The sequence below is a fragment of the Cavia porcellus genome, unplaced genomic scaffold (assembly GCF_034190915.1).
Source record: "Cavia porcellus strain 051 isolate PalLab524CR breed Dunkin Hartley unplaced genomic scaffold, mCavPor4.1 scaffold_28, whole genome shotgun sequence".
NCBI classification, from domain to species: Eukaryota; Metazoa; Chordata; class Mammalia; order Rodentia; family Caviidae; genus Cavia; species Cavia porcellus.
The window spans coordinates 52,384,101-52,397,523 of NW_026947511.1; the positions used below are offsets into that span (position 1 = coordinate 52,384,101).

The 13,423-nt window shown below is 42.3% G+C and overlaps 1 protein-coding gene, 1 long non-coding RNA gene and 1 pseudogene across 2 annotated transcripts in view; all 3 read left to right on the top strand.

The window, feature by feature from the left end:
• Positions 1-13,423, top strand: part of LOC106025018 (saoe class I histocompatibility antigen, A alpha chain) — a 70,590-nt gene that overhangs the window by 25,733 nt on the left and 31,434 nt on the right. The gene's annotated exons all lie outside the window — the stretch shown is intronic.
• On the top strand, positions 1,369-12,642 carry LOC134473838 (uncharacterized). Its single transcript, XR_010044300.1, has 2 exons — positions 1,369-1,827; positions 12,194-12,642. It is a non-coding gene; the product is annotated as an uncharacterized LOC134473838 (long non-coding RNA).
• On the top strand, positions 12,108-12,227 carry LOC111755783 (U2 spliceosomal RNA; annotated as a pseudogene).

Sequence of the window (13,423 nt, forward strand, 5' to 3'; positions counted from 1 at the left end):
CCCCAGAGTCATCCCCCATCCCCATCCCGACCATCGGGGCCCTGACAGCTCTGGAACCTCCATCCACGCCTGTCCGTGCTCTTTCTCTCTGGACCCCAGTGACCTGATAAGCAGGGAGAGGCCTCGCTGTTTCCCGCAGCACTGAGGCTGTCTGCTTTCTCTTCCTCTGCCTCAGTTCAGATTGACAAGGGCTCAAGTGGATGTTTTAGAAAGAGGGGAAAGTCTCCCTGTAGCTGAGTGTGCAGTGCCAAGTGTGCAGTGCCCTGCGTGCAGGGTCCTCTGCAGACTGTGCCAAGGAGGTCAGGGAGGAGGAGAGTGCTGGACACCGGGAGCTGAGGGGCAGGCAGCACTCCCCGCCCTGAAGGTCCTACCCAGTATAAGTAAAGGCAGGCCGTGTTTCTCTGCACTGATACTTCTGTGTATTTCTTTTTTTGTCTTTTAACTTCCACTTTTTCTGTATTTTTTTGAGCAACATAACGTTTTATTTCTTAATTCTCACAATTTAGTATTTATATCTCCATTTCACTCATATTTTCAAAGTGGTATCCATAGTTCATCAAAATAATTTGCTTAATTTTTTTTTCTTTTAGAAGTGATCTTGCTATGCCGTTCAGGCTGGTCTTGAACTTCCTGTGTGGCCCAGGCTGGCCTTGAACTTACAGTGATCCTCCTGCCTCAGCTTCCCAAGTTCTGGGATTGTAGGTGTTCAGCAACACGCCTGGCTGTGACTTCTTAGAAGTATCTGAATAGTTTTTGTTTGCCCTTTTTTATATTTTTACTCTCATTTCTCCTACTTGCCAGCTCATTTTCCTTTGTATTTGTCATGAGTTTTTTGTATCACCTCTACTTTTGCCATATACCATATTTCTAGTATAAGGTATTTTAAAAATTATTCTAGATATTTTGAAACTCTGAATATGACTTACTATTTAATATAAGATTTAAGAAACTATATTAACCAATGATGCTGTTTTCTAGTATGTATTTCTTTAGCCTCATAGCTTTTTATTCTAGTAATCAGAAAAGAATATTGCTATTTCTATCTTTTAGACATTTACATAATTGAGGCATTCAGTGTTAAACATTTTTGTGAAAATTACAAACATTTGAAAATAATGTATGTTTTGTTTTCTTGCAATAGGCACTGATACAACTCCAAAGCATATCAGTAAACCAAGGTTTTGTCATCCATTTTGTAATATACATGTTTTATTTTGATACTTGTTTTTGTTGTGTTACTGTGTGGAGGATGAGGAGTCATTTTGAGGCTCTGGCCCCTTCATGACCTGCAGTAAACAATAGCCCCCGGTATGCAGGACAGAGATGGGGTGGGAAGGCCCGACCCCAGTGAGGGAAAATGTTCCTCCCTCTGAACCCATGCTGTGTGACTTGGCTTTGTTTGCAGAGTCATGAGGAAGTGGCCAACCACCACTGTGACACTAAAGAACAAACAGAACTATAAACATTCTTGGGCTAATGGAGTTCCTCCTGGGTTAGTGGGGCAAGAAGAACTGGTTTTGCTTGTTTGCTTAACTTAGATAGTTTAGATAAACATTGTAGTTTGTCATGAAGCTTGTCACAAAGAATGCTTTTTCAAGATAATCGTTGGTGCACTGTGAGTTGACCCGGTTTACTATATAAGAACCCTGGAATAAAGACTCGGCATGCAGTTGCAATTGCCGTGTCTCTCTGCTGTTTCTCTTCTTCGTGCTGCACCCCCCGTGTCCCGATTTGGTGTGTGTGTGCCTCTTCCCGGGGTTCAGAGTGCTCTAGACACTCGCGACAAGTGGCACCCGAATCAGGGACCCCGATGGTTGCTTAGGAGAGGTGAGTGTACATTTTTATTACGGGGAAATGGGACAATCTTTCTCTTCTCCTTTCTTAAAAATTCTTAAGCATTCACTTTCTATGTATGGCATATCGCTCAGGTCGGCTGACTTGGATATGTGTGTTCATACAATTAAAGAATATAATCCTTGGTTCCCAGATGAAGGAACTTTGGATGTAGAATTATGGAGGAGGGCGAGAGCTAATATAGAGAAGTCTATGCGACAGGATGAAAAAATTCCTTTACATTTTTGGGCTATTTGGTCAGTTGTGTACTCTTTATTAAAAGCTATTGAAGATGAACATATTGTAGAAAATTTCCAACAAGAAATTAAACCGGTTATTCAGGAATTACCCCTCACAGAGGAGGAGCAAACTATAGTCCAAAATGAGCTTTGACTAGTGAAAAAGCATCCAAACCGAAAGTAAAACTCGCCGTGGCTGATTCGGCTTTAGCTGCCGCGGCAATGTCAACTTCTGATGATCGCCCACTATTACAGGCTGTAAAACACCTAACACAGGTGATAGAACAGCTTTCCATTAAGCAGAGCCTTCCTATGTATCCCTCCGCACCTCCCCCATCTAACCCTGACTGGAAGAAGGCTTAAACTAGCTCTGGCCGATATGCCAGCAACAGGGGATTCTGAAGATGATGAAACGTCTGTCTTTGCTTTTCCTGTTATTAGGCCGCAAGATGCTGATGGCGCGGGACTTCCCCCTCAATGGGAAGGATTTAATATGGATGATTTAACAAAATTAAAAAAGGACGTGACCCTTTATGGCCCTCAGGCTCATTACACTAGAGTATTATTAATGGCAGTAGCAGATCAATATGGTAATCTTGCTCCTTATGATTGGAAAACCTTGACTAAAATTCTTTTAAAGGAGCCAGAATATTTACAGTGGCATATGTGGTTTATGGAAGGTTGTGCTGAGAATGCAAGACAAAATGCTGAGGACCGAGATCCTAATGTTAGACTCATTTCCTATCCCATGCTTTCTGGTACAGGTTTTTATGATACTGTTGAACATCAGGCTGCGGCCCCAAGAGAGATTCATGCTCAATTAAGAAATATTGTTTTAGAAGCTTGGGATAAAATGTGGCCTCAAGGACCAGAATATGGATCTTGGGCTAAAGTTCTGCAAAGAACTAATGAACCATATGTTGAGTTCATTGCAAGACTTCAAAATGTTATAGAAAAAACAGTAGTGGGGAAAGATTTACAACAACATCTCTTAAAACTTTTAGCCTTTGAAAATGCCAATGATGAATGCAAAAAGGTTTTAATTCCAATAAAAGATACTGGAACGATTGACAATTTTATAAAACAATGTAAAGATTTAAATTCAGTATCTAAAAAAATGCAACTGTTTGCTGAGACCATGGTAACCACGTGGAATAATTTGCAGTCTAAAAAGGAACAGTCTTTAAAATGTTTTGGTTGTGTCAGACAGGGCATGTAAAAAGGGCCTGTCCAAAACTTTTAGGCAATGATCAAGGAAAAAAATCTAAAGCCCCTGGCTTATGCCCAAAATGCCATAAAGGGCGTCATTGGGCTCGTGAATACAGGAGTAAACAAGTTAAGTCAGCTGAACAGAAGGGAAATGGGAAAATGGGCCCTACCCCGGGCCCGGGACAAATCAATGGGGGAAACCTACCATATTTTCCTTACAACCTGCCACCCAACACAGCGCCGCAGTGGACATACCAGCCATAAAAGACATAGAATTAAAGGGCGAACAATCTCCCGTGAGAATTCCTACAGGAATTTTTGGCCCCTTGCCTGCAGGAACTTTTGGCTTACTCACGGGTCGGTCTAGTTTAAATCAGAAAGGCATTACTGTTCATTTAGGAATTACTGATGCAGATTATACTGGAGAAATTCAAATCTTGATGTCCTCACTTGCAGATTATAAATTATTAAAGGGAGAACGTGTAGCTCAACTCATATTACTGCCCTATATCCCAATAGGATCCTCTGTTGTTCAGCAAACAGGAGGGTTCGGCAGCACTAACCCTATTAATGTAATGTGGACAGCTAAATTATCTCAACAACAACCTCTTATTAATATTTTTATTGAGCATAAGAAAATTCAAGCTCTTATACAGGTTCAGATATTACTATTATTAAGTCTACTGATTGGCCTTCTCATATTACTTATATTATTATTCCATGTAATATAAAAGGAGTAAGTAAAACTCCAGTAAATACAATTGGTCAAGCCACAATGCATATGCATATAAAAAATGAAGAGGGTCAAGTTGCTGTTATTAAACCTTATATCTTAGAAGTACCAGTTTCTATTTTAGGAAGAGATATATTGGAACAATTGGGAACTCATATACATTTTTAATATTTTAGATGTCTCTGCAGCTTTGGGGAATGAATCCTTTAAAGCTTAATTGGAAAAATGATGACCCAATTTGGATAGATCAGTGGCCCTTGACTACTCAAAAGTTACAGGCAGCACAGGAATTGATTGATCAACAACTTTCTCTACATCATATAGAACCATCCACATCTCCTTGGAATTCTCCAATATTTGTGATAAAAAAGAAATCAGGCAAGTGGAGACTTTTGACAGATTTACGCGCTGTTAATGCATCTTTATATCATATGGGAGCTCTTCAGCCTGGCATTCCTTTACCTTCAGCGCTCCCTGCTGGTTGGCATGTATATATTATAGATTTACAGGATTGTTTCTTTAATATTCCCTTGCATCCAGAAGATAGAAAACGGTTTGCCTTTTCAATTCCTCAAACAAATCATCAAAGACCTTATCAAAGATATCAATGGAGGGTGTTACCCCAAGGTATGATGAATTCTCCAACTATATGTCAAATTTATGTTGATGCAGCATTAAAACCAGTGCGTGCACGATGGCCTCAGTTTTATACAGCTCATTATATGGATGATATATTATTCTCATATAATGATAAATATGTTTTAGAAGGTATTTTGGAAACTTTACCTCAATATTTTTCCCCATTTGGACTTGTAATAGCACAAGATAAAATTCAAAAGGAAGAAATTAGTCATTATTTGGGATATATTCTTACTAGACAAAAGGTGATTCCACAAAAAATGTCTATTAGGAGAGATAAGTGTTCCACTTTAAATGATTTTCAAAAATTATTAGGAGATATCAATTGGCTTTGCCCTACATTAGGTATTCCTACCCATGCCTTACAGCATTTATTTGCCCCTTTACAAGGCTTCCCAGATCCCTCCAGTCCCCGAATATTGACAATGAAAGCTGAAAAGGAGTTGCAATTTGTAGAACAACGTATAAAAATGCCTTTTTAATTCACATTAATCCAAAATTACCTTTAACTTTATATATTATTAACACCTTTCAATATCCCTCAGCTGTTTAAGTCAAGAAGCTATGCCAGTAGAACGGGTATTCGCTAAAACTAAGCAATCTAAAAATGTTATGCCTTATATTGATATGGTTGCCTCTTTAATTATGAATGGTAGGGCTCGTTCTATAACTTTGATAGGAAAAGATATAAATAATATAGTTATCCCCTTAACTAAGGAACAATGGGAATATTTGTTATCAATTACTGAAACCTTACAAATTGCCTTAGCAGATTTCATGGGAACCTTTTCATATCATTTTCCTAAAAGTAAATTATGGGACTTTTTAAGACATCAACAATTTGTGGTTAATACTTTATTAGCTGTTCAACCAATTCCACAAGCTTTGACTATATTTACAGATGGATCTAAAAATAAAGCTGCATATTGGACTCAAAAATCTTATTGGGTACATCAGACAAATTTTAATTCTGTGCAACAAAATGAACTTTTTGCTATATTGCAAGTGTTTTTAGATTTTCCTGACCAACCTATTAATATTATAGCTGATTCAACCTGTTCTGTTGGAGTAGTGACAAATATCTATTCAGCTGTGTTATATTCTAATAAACCTATCTTATTGTCTTTATTTCAAAAATTACAAATACATGTTCAAAAAAGAAATCATTCTTATTTCATTACTCATCTGCGTTCACATTCTCAATTGCCTGGACCATTAGTAGAGCCGTGGACTCCCTGGTTATGTTTACTACACCTGTTGAAGAACATCAATTTAATCATGCTAATGCTGGACATTTACATTTTAAATATAAGATACCTTTTACAGAAGCTAAACAAATTGTAAAAGCCTGCCCTATTTGTAGGCCGTTACATTTAAGAATCATTCCCTCTGGTGTTAATCCTAGAGGAACTCAACCCAATGAGTTATGGCAAATGGATGTTACACATGTGCCCTCTTTTGGCCAGCTTTCTTATGTGCATGTAACTATTGATACTTATTCTTCATTTCTATGGGCCACTGCCCAACAGGGAGAATCCACTAAAAATGTTATTATACATTTATTGGAGACTTTTGCAGTTATGGGAATTCCCTCTAAAATCAAAACAGATAATGGACCCGCTTATATTAGCAGAACATTTAAACAATTTTGTGATCTCCATAATATCATCCATGTCACAGGGATTCAATATAATCCCCAGGGTCAAGCTATTGTTGAAAGGGCACATGGCACTCTTAAATTACAAATTAAAAAATAAAAAGGAAGGAAGTGTAGAGGATGAGGAGTCACTTTGAGGCTCTGGCCCCTTCATGACCTGCAGTAAACAATAGCCCCCGGTATGCGGGACAGAGACGGGGCGGGAATGCCTGGTCCCAGTGGGGAAAATGTTCCTCCCTCTGAACCCATGCTGTGTGACTTGGCTTTGTTTGCAGAGTCATGAGAAAGTGGCCGACCACCACTGTGACACTAAAGAACAAACAGAACTATAAATATTCTTGGGCTAATGGAGTTCCTCCTGGGTTAGTGGGGCAAGAAGAACTGGTTTTGCTTGTTTGCTTAACTTAGATAGTTTAGATAAACATTGTAGTTTGTCACAAAGCTTGTCACAAAGAATGCCATTTCAAGATAATCGTCGGTGCACTGTGAGTTGACCCAGTTTACTATATAAGAACCCTGGAATAAAGACTTGGCGTGCAGTGCAGTGCAGTGCAGTGCAGTTGCAATTGCCATGTCTCTCTGTTTCTTTTCTTCGTGCTGTACCCCCCGTGTCCCGATCTGGTGTGTGTGTGCCTCTTCCCGGGGTTCAGAGTGCACTAGACACTCGCGACATTACTGACTAAAAAGAGGCCAATTAAATATTGTTTCTAAGAATCAGATTTGCCTACTCTTTCTAGTTTTTTATGGATTTTCTTACTATACATATTTATTTATTTTAATTTTGTTGTTGTTATTGTTTTTTGTTGTTGTTGTTGAGACAGGATCTCACTGTGCAGCTCAGGCTAGCCTTGAACAAACTTTCTAGCTCAGGCTGGCCTTGATCTCACAACAGTCTTCCTGCCTCAGCCTCCCAGCTTGTGGGATTACAGGCATGAGCCACCACGCCCAGCTTCTTATTATATGTTGATGGGGTTTTTTTGTATGACTTTGAGAAGAATTGTATTTAGTGGTATAATCTCTTAAATAACATAAAATACCTTTTATTGTCTTGCTTAATATTTCTGCCTTGAAATAGACTAGTTTCCTTATTTCCTCCCAGCATTAGCTACATTTAAATTGAACGCTTTCCAGAAAGGTTACACTCAGAGCTTTCCCCTGAGTTTCGTTTACCTGAAGCACCCTTAAGTAATGCCTTTAGAAACTGTAACCCTAGTCGCACATTGGAGGAGCTTCTGAGGAAGACAGTGCAGTTTTTAAAAATATCACTCATGAGCAATACATTCGTGGGTGGAGAATCCTGGGGTACGGCCTCCTCCCTCAGAACTCTGTGTTCCTTCCTCTGTGACTCCATTACTGGAGGCAACCTCCTGGGAAGCCACTGTCTAGGGGGACGCCTGGGGGTGTCTGTGTGCCCGACAATGTGGTCGGGCGATGCCCTGCTCTCTGGAGCTCCCACTGAGACTCCACTCTCTGTGATCCCCCGGGAGCCAGGCTACATTGAAAAGCCGGTCGGTCCTGTGATCAAAAGGTAGGCAGAAGACTTAAACAAACCATTCTTTCTCAGAGCAAGCACTGAGCAGATTTCGTGGGGAAGCAGTGTGTGGAGGGAGGAGCTCTGGGTTTACACATCATTCCTGTGTGCCTTAGGGTTGATTCTGGTCCTGGCTTCTCAGAACTGCTTGCCTTGTGCAGGGCCTTCGTGCCAGGCAGGGACCTGGAGCAGGACATCTGAGTCCAAACCGAAGAGTCTCTCCCTGTGACAGTCTAAGAAGGTTACCTAGATTAAAATAGACTCATAGTTCATAGATGCCAGTGTTAATTTAAAAAAAAAGGATGTTTTACAGCCAAAATTTACAAATATAAGAAGGCTGAAGAAAAGTTTTCTTTAAAAATTACAAGTAGAATTACCATGTGGTCCTTCCTGTCCATGAGCAGGGGATACATTTCTGTGTTCTGATGTCCTCCCGGCTTCTTCTTTCACAGCACCGTCATTTTCAATATATAGACCTTTCACTTCCTTTTTTAAGGTTGACTCTCAAGTATTTTTTTTTTTTTGGATGCTATTATGAAGGGTATTTTATTTGTTTTTTGTTTCCTTTGTTTTGTTTTGTTTTTTTGTCCTTTTGATTCAGGGTCTCCCTATGTAGCTCAGGCCGGCCTTAAACTCACTTTGTAGTCCAGGCTCTTCTCAAACTAATTATGATCCTCCTGCTTCAGCCTCCCGAATCTTTCTGGTTTGATCGTTTAGTATTACCAACATAGTGAAAATGACCCTGCACCCAAAACTATTAAACAGATTAATGTAATCCAGATCAAAATACTATTAGCAAACCTCTCAAAACAAGAGAAAACACTCCCAAAATTCATTTGGAAACAGAAAGGACCTAAAATGGCAAAAGCAATTCTGGGCAACAAAGGCAAGGCAGGAGGCATCACAATCCTGGCCTTGAAGTTATACTATGAGGCTGCTGTAATGAAATCAGCCTGGGGCTGGCACACACACACACACACACACACACACACACACACACCTGATCTGAGGATAAATAGAACAGAATACAAAATGCAGGCACAACTCCAAACACACTCATCCAACCTGTCTTCGACAAAAGAGCCAAACATCTTTATTGGAAGTCTCTTTAATAAAGGGTGATGGGAAAACTGGCTTTCCACATGCCAAAGACTACAACAAAACCCCTGTCTATCACCATGTACTACAGTTAAAGTGGATCAAAGATCTAAACATTAAAACAGAAACACTAAATGTACTAGAAGAAAAACCAAGCAGAAATCCTGAAGACACAGGTGTAGGCAGAGACTTCATGAACAAAACCCAGTCTGCATGAGAAGTAATATAAAGAGTCAACACATGGGAACCCACTGTGTTCAAAAGGTTTCGCATGACAAAAGGATCACCAACAAAGTGAGCAGACAACTGACAGATTTGGAAAATTACAGCCAGTTGTACCTCAGACAAGGGACTTATATCTAGAACATATAAATAATTGAAAAAAACCCTGACTCCCCCAAATCAAAGACCCCATCCAAAAATGGGCATCTGAGATGAACACAGACTTTGCAAATGAAAAACTACAAATAGTAAATAAATACATGGAAAGAGTGTCCAACATCACTGGTCATTCAACAGATGCAAATTAAAACAAGCATGGGATCCATCTCACCCCAGAAAGTGCGGCTGTCACCGAAAAATGAACCAGTAACAAACCCTGGAGGACCTGCGGGGAAGGGGCCCTGCTGGAACCTTTCTGGGTACCTTTCCAGAAGAACTAAAATACCACAGCACAGCAGTGTATGTGCACTCAGATTTACAGCAGCGCAGGTGGTGACTGCTGACTCCTGAAAAGAGCCCAAATGCCTATACACACATGAATAGATAAAAAGATGTGTTTTTACGCAGTGGAATACCACTAAGCCACAAAGAAAGATAAACTATGGACATTTCTAGGTAACTGGATGCACTTTGGGTCAGATGCCTGAGTGACATAAATTGGACACGTGTAAATATCACATTGTCTCCCTGGTGTGAGACTCTGAAAGTGTCAGTCGGGACCAAAATATGCAACAGATATTGTAAACCAAGAAGAAATTATTGAAAAGGAAACAGGAACCAGAAAGGGGGGGGGGGCGAGAGAAAAGAAGGAAGCAAACAGCCAAAAAAAAAAAAAAAAAATTAAAAAGGATAAATGCAAGCAAAGCTTTGTAAATAAGGAAAGGAAAAGAAGCTGAATGGAAGGGAGAAAACTGGGACAAAAAAGAGCAATCAACATGTTTCACACGCGTGTACAAATTCCTTATGTTAAAGGTGACATTAGGAATATTTACACTGTACCAATAAATAATTAAGAAAAACTGTCCCAGTCCACAGCATCAGGAGATGCACCCAGCAGCGCCCTCTGGCTCCCTCTCGGGGGTGGCCCCTCTCCACACTGTGATAGGAGTCACCTGCACCTGTCACTATAAAGTAATCATTCCCTTACATCCTTCCCTCCAGTGCTGGGGACACACACAGTTTAAAATGGGCAGAACCTGATTACAGTGCATAGAGGCAGACATTTGGAAAATAAAGCCATGAAGAACCCCATACACATGATTATTAGAAGATCAGGTAGAAAGAGACCCTTGATCAGCACAGGGCACACAGGGGCTTGGAGGGTGGGCAGAAAAGCTCTGCTGATCAGGATGTGGTTATGAAGGTGCTTGTCTTATGATAATTTATTAAAATAAACATTTGTAAAGGTGGAAAGAAAGACAATGCAGGTGGCCCCCCGCTAGGATCCTGCTTTGGGTCTTTGTTTTACCTGGTGTCTATATGACCTCTGGGCAGCAGAGGCCTGGACCATGGCAGGCACCGGCCTTCAGTGTGATGAGCACAGGGAAGTCACGCTGACCGACAAGGACTCCTCAGCACCAATTCTGGCCACCTCCTCATACAGAAAGTCCCAGGATGTGGAAAGGTCACACATGGGATGCTGAGTCACACCGGAACCTCAGAGGAAGACGTCACCACACCCCGAAGGCAACTCCCTGGTCCCTGCTGCTCCACCCTTTAACCCGATTAGGCCTTCCCCGTCTGCACAGTGCACCCCACACTGGGGCTCCACAGGCTGCCCCCAGGCTTGTGTTCCACGCTCCCAGTGCACACAGGTGCCAGGGGCGAGGACTTCAGATTGTTTCATTGGTTGGTTTTGGAAACCGCATTTCAGGAAATATGTTCGAACACCTACCTGTGCGATCACGTGTGATGCTCTTCTCAGGACGAGTTCCTCCAGGAGAAGTGAGTCCTCTGAAATGTGGACACGTTCAGACGGCTGTGATATTTGGCAAAAGTTCCTCCCGTCTTTATTTCCCTGACGCTGTGGCAGTTTTTTTCCCTACGCTCAGGCCCGGACACCCAGCTTCACTTCATCTTTACCGGCTCGATGCACTGCAAGCTTTGATTCCATTTCCAATCCCACAGTCTAATCTGTGTCCACTTTTCATACTGATACCTTGCACTCCTGTCTTCTTTTCCAGGTTCTTCCTAATATTCATTATTTTCCATCTGAGGTCTTCGTACTGAAACAGTACCCAACACCGGGCCTCACAGGCTGACACGGGTGGTGGCTGCTCCTTTTCAGTGACAGCTGTGTCAGGGGTCTGAGCTGCACCCCTCACGGGCCCAGTCACTGAGAGGCTCCGTCTCGGCACCATGTCAGGGTCTCGACAATTCCCTGCGTCTACAGCAAGCACCGAGTCCCTTAGTCCGTCCTAATCTCACCACCCTAAAGCTCCAGCCCTGAACTGTTTCTTTCCAGTCCCTTTGAACTAAGAGGGCCCGTGACTTTCCAAGGCCTCCTGCATTCTGTCCTGCTGAACTGGGAAATGACCACAAGTGGCTCAACTGTCCTGTGTCTCTTGGCCTCGGCTGACCAGCACTGATACACATACCACAGTGTCTTTGGTATCTTCCATAAGATTTTGAGGCTGATCACAGTCATGCATTTTGAAGATTATTTTTTATCTAGGTGAATTTTACTTTTCTGTGTGGATTTTCACTTCTGGTCATGCTGAGAGAACCATTCTTTAACCCACACTTGTAAAACTGAATGGATATGCTAATGTAGGATGAGACGATGAGAACACTGCAAATGAAGAGTGACAGAGAGGTGTCTCTGAGTTGTGGAGAAATTAGGGGTCCGAATGGGAGGTGGAGAAGAGTTCTGTATCTGTCTGTAACTGATTCCTGTTACTGTCCCAAAATACGTGAGGCAAGGAGACTTAATAAAGCAGACAGGTCATCGCTTCTCGGCCTTTTGGCTAAGATCAAGCCTAGTATCTGTTCTTATCAGTTTAATAAAGCAGACAGGTCCTCTTGTCTTACAGTTCTGGAGGCTCAGTGCAGATCCAAGGATCCACACCTGGAGCTGTCCCTCCTGCTGGGAGTCCTCAGTGTACAGAGCATCACTACGTGGGCGATGGACTCCACCCTCGGATATGTGTGTTCTGGGGTCTGCCTGTCTGTCCTTATGCAGCCGCCAGTCTTCAGTCACAGTGGCTCCATCCTCATGACCTTATCTTACCTTACGAGCCTCCGGAAGTCTCCCCTCTAACCTCCACCATCACAGCGAATTTCCACCCTCTCAGTGCCCCCAGTGGGGGCAGAACTTTAACACCTGGACCATTAGGAAGATGTTCAAATCCCATGTTCAGTCCACAGCAGGTTCTAAGATAGAGGTCTAAGACTTCAGACCTTTGCTGATAATTTTAGAAAAATGTCTATAGGACTTACTGTCCTGAGTGTGGTCTTCAATAAATATTAGCTCTGTAGTGAAGTGTAGAGTTACGGTCTCCTCATGGCTACCAGGTTAACAAACCTAAAATATTAAGAGCGACACAGAAATACAGACAGTAACTAGCTCATGTAAGAGGAATTTTTGATATTTTATGACTGTTTGGTGACACATCATGCTTTGGTTCATCTGTGTTAGATTCCCCGTCTGAGAGACAGCACAATCATCACGGCAACGGTTCAAAGCTGTGCCCTGATAATGCACACCTCCTTCCTCCCAGAGGCCCCTGTGGCCTCTCTCTCCCAAGAGTCTGCCAAAGCTCAGGAATGTAAAGGTTCACCCAACCCCCTGCAGTCCCACTGAATAAACCAGCTCACACCAGCCCCAGAGCCCTTCCCCATCAGAGCCTGTATCAGGCAGAGCCTGCCTGCCCTGTGTCTGCAGGGAGCCCCACAGCCTTCTTGGGTGACCCCCTGCAGTCTCCCCCATTGAACTCTCTTCTTACCTACTTGCCTCCTCTCTGTAATGGTCTGCACTGCTCAAGATTGAGTACAAATGACTCAGTCAGCTGGTGCTGTGACTCCAGTGGTTGGAGGCTGGGGAGTCTGTCCCCCAGTCTGAGCCCCCCGCCCCCCACCCTATGGACCTTTCCCCTCCGCTCCTCCTCTTCTCTCTCTCTTTCTGGGACTGGGGACTTCTCTGCCTTGCCATTTCTAAGTCAACATGCAACACACGTCTTCATCTGGTCAGGTCCAAGGTGAGTCTCCCCTCTACTGTACTTTGGGGTTCTGGTCTGTAAATCATAAATTGTGGCCACCTCGCG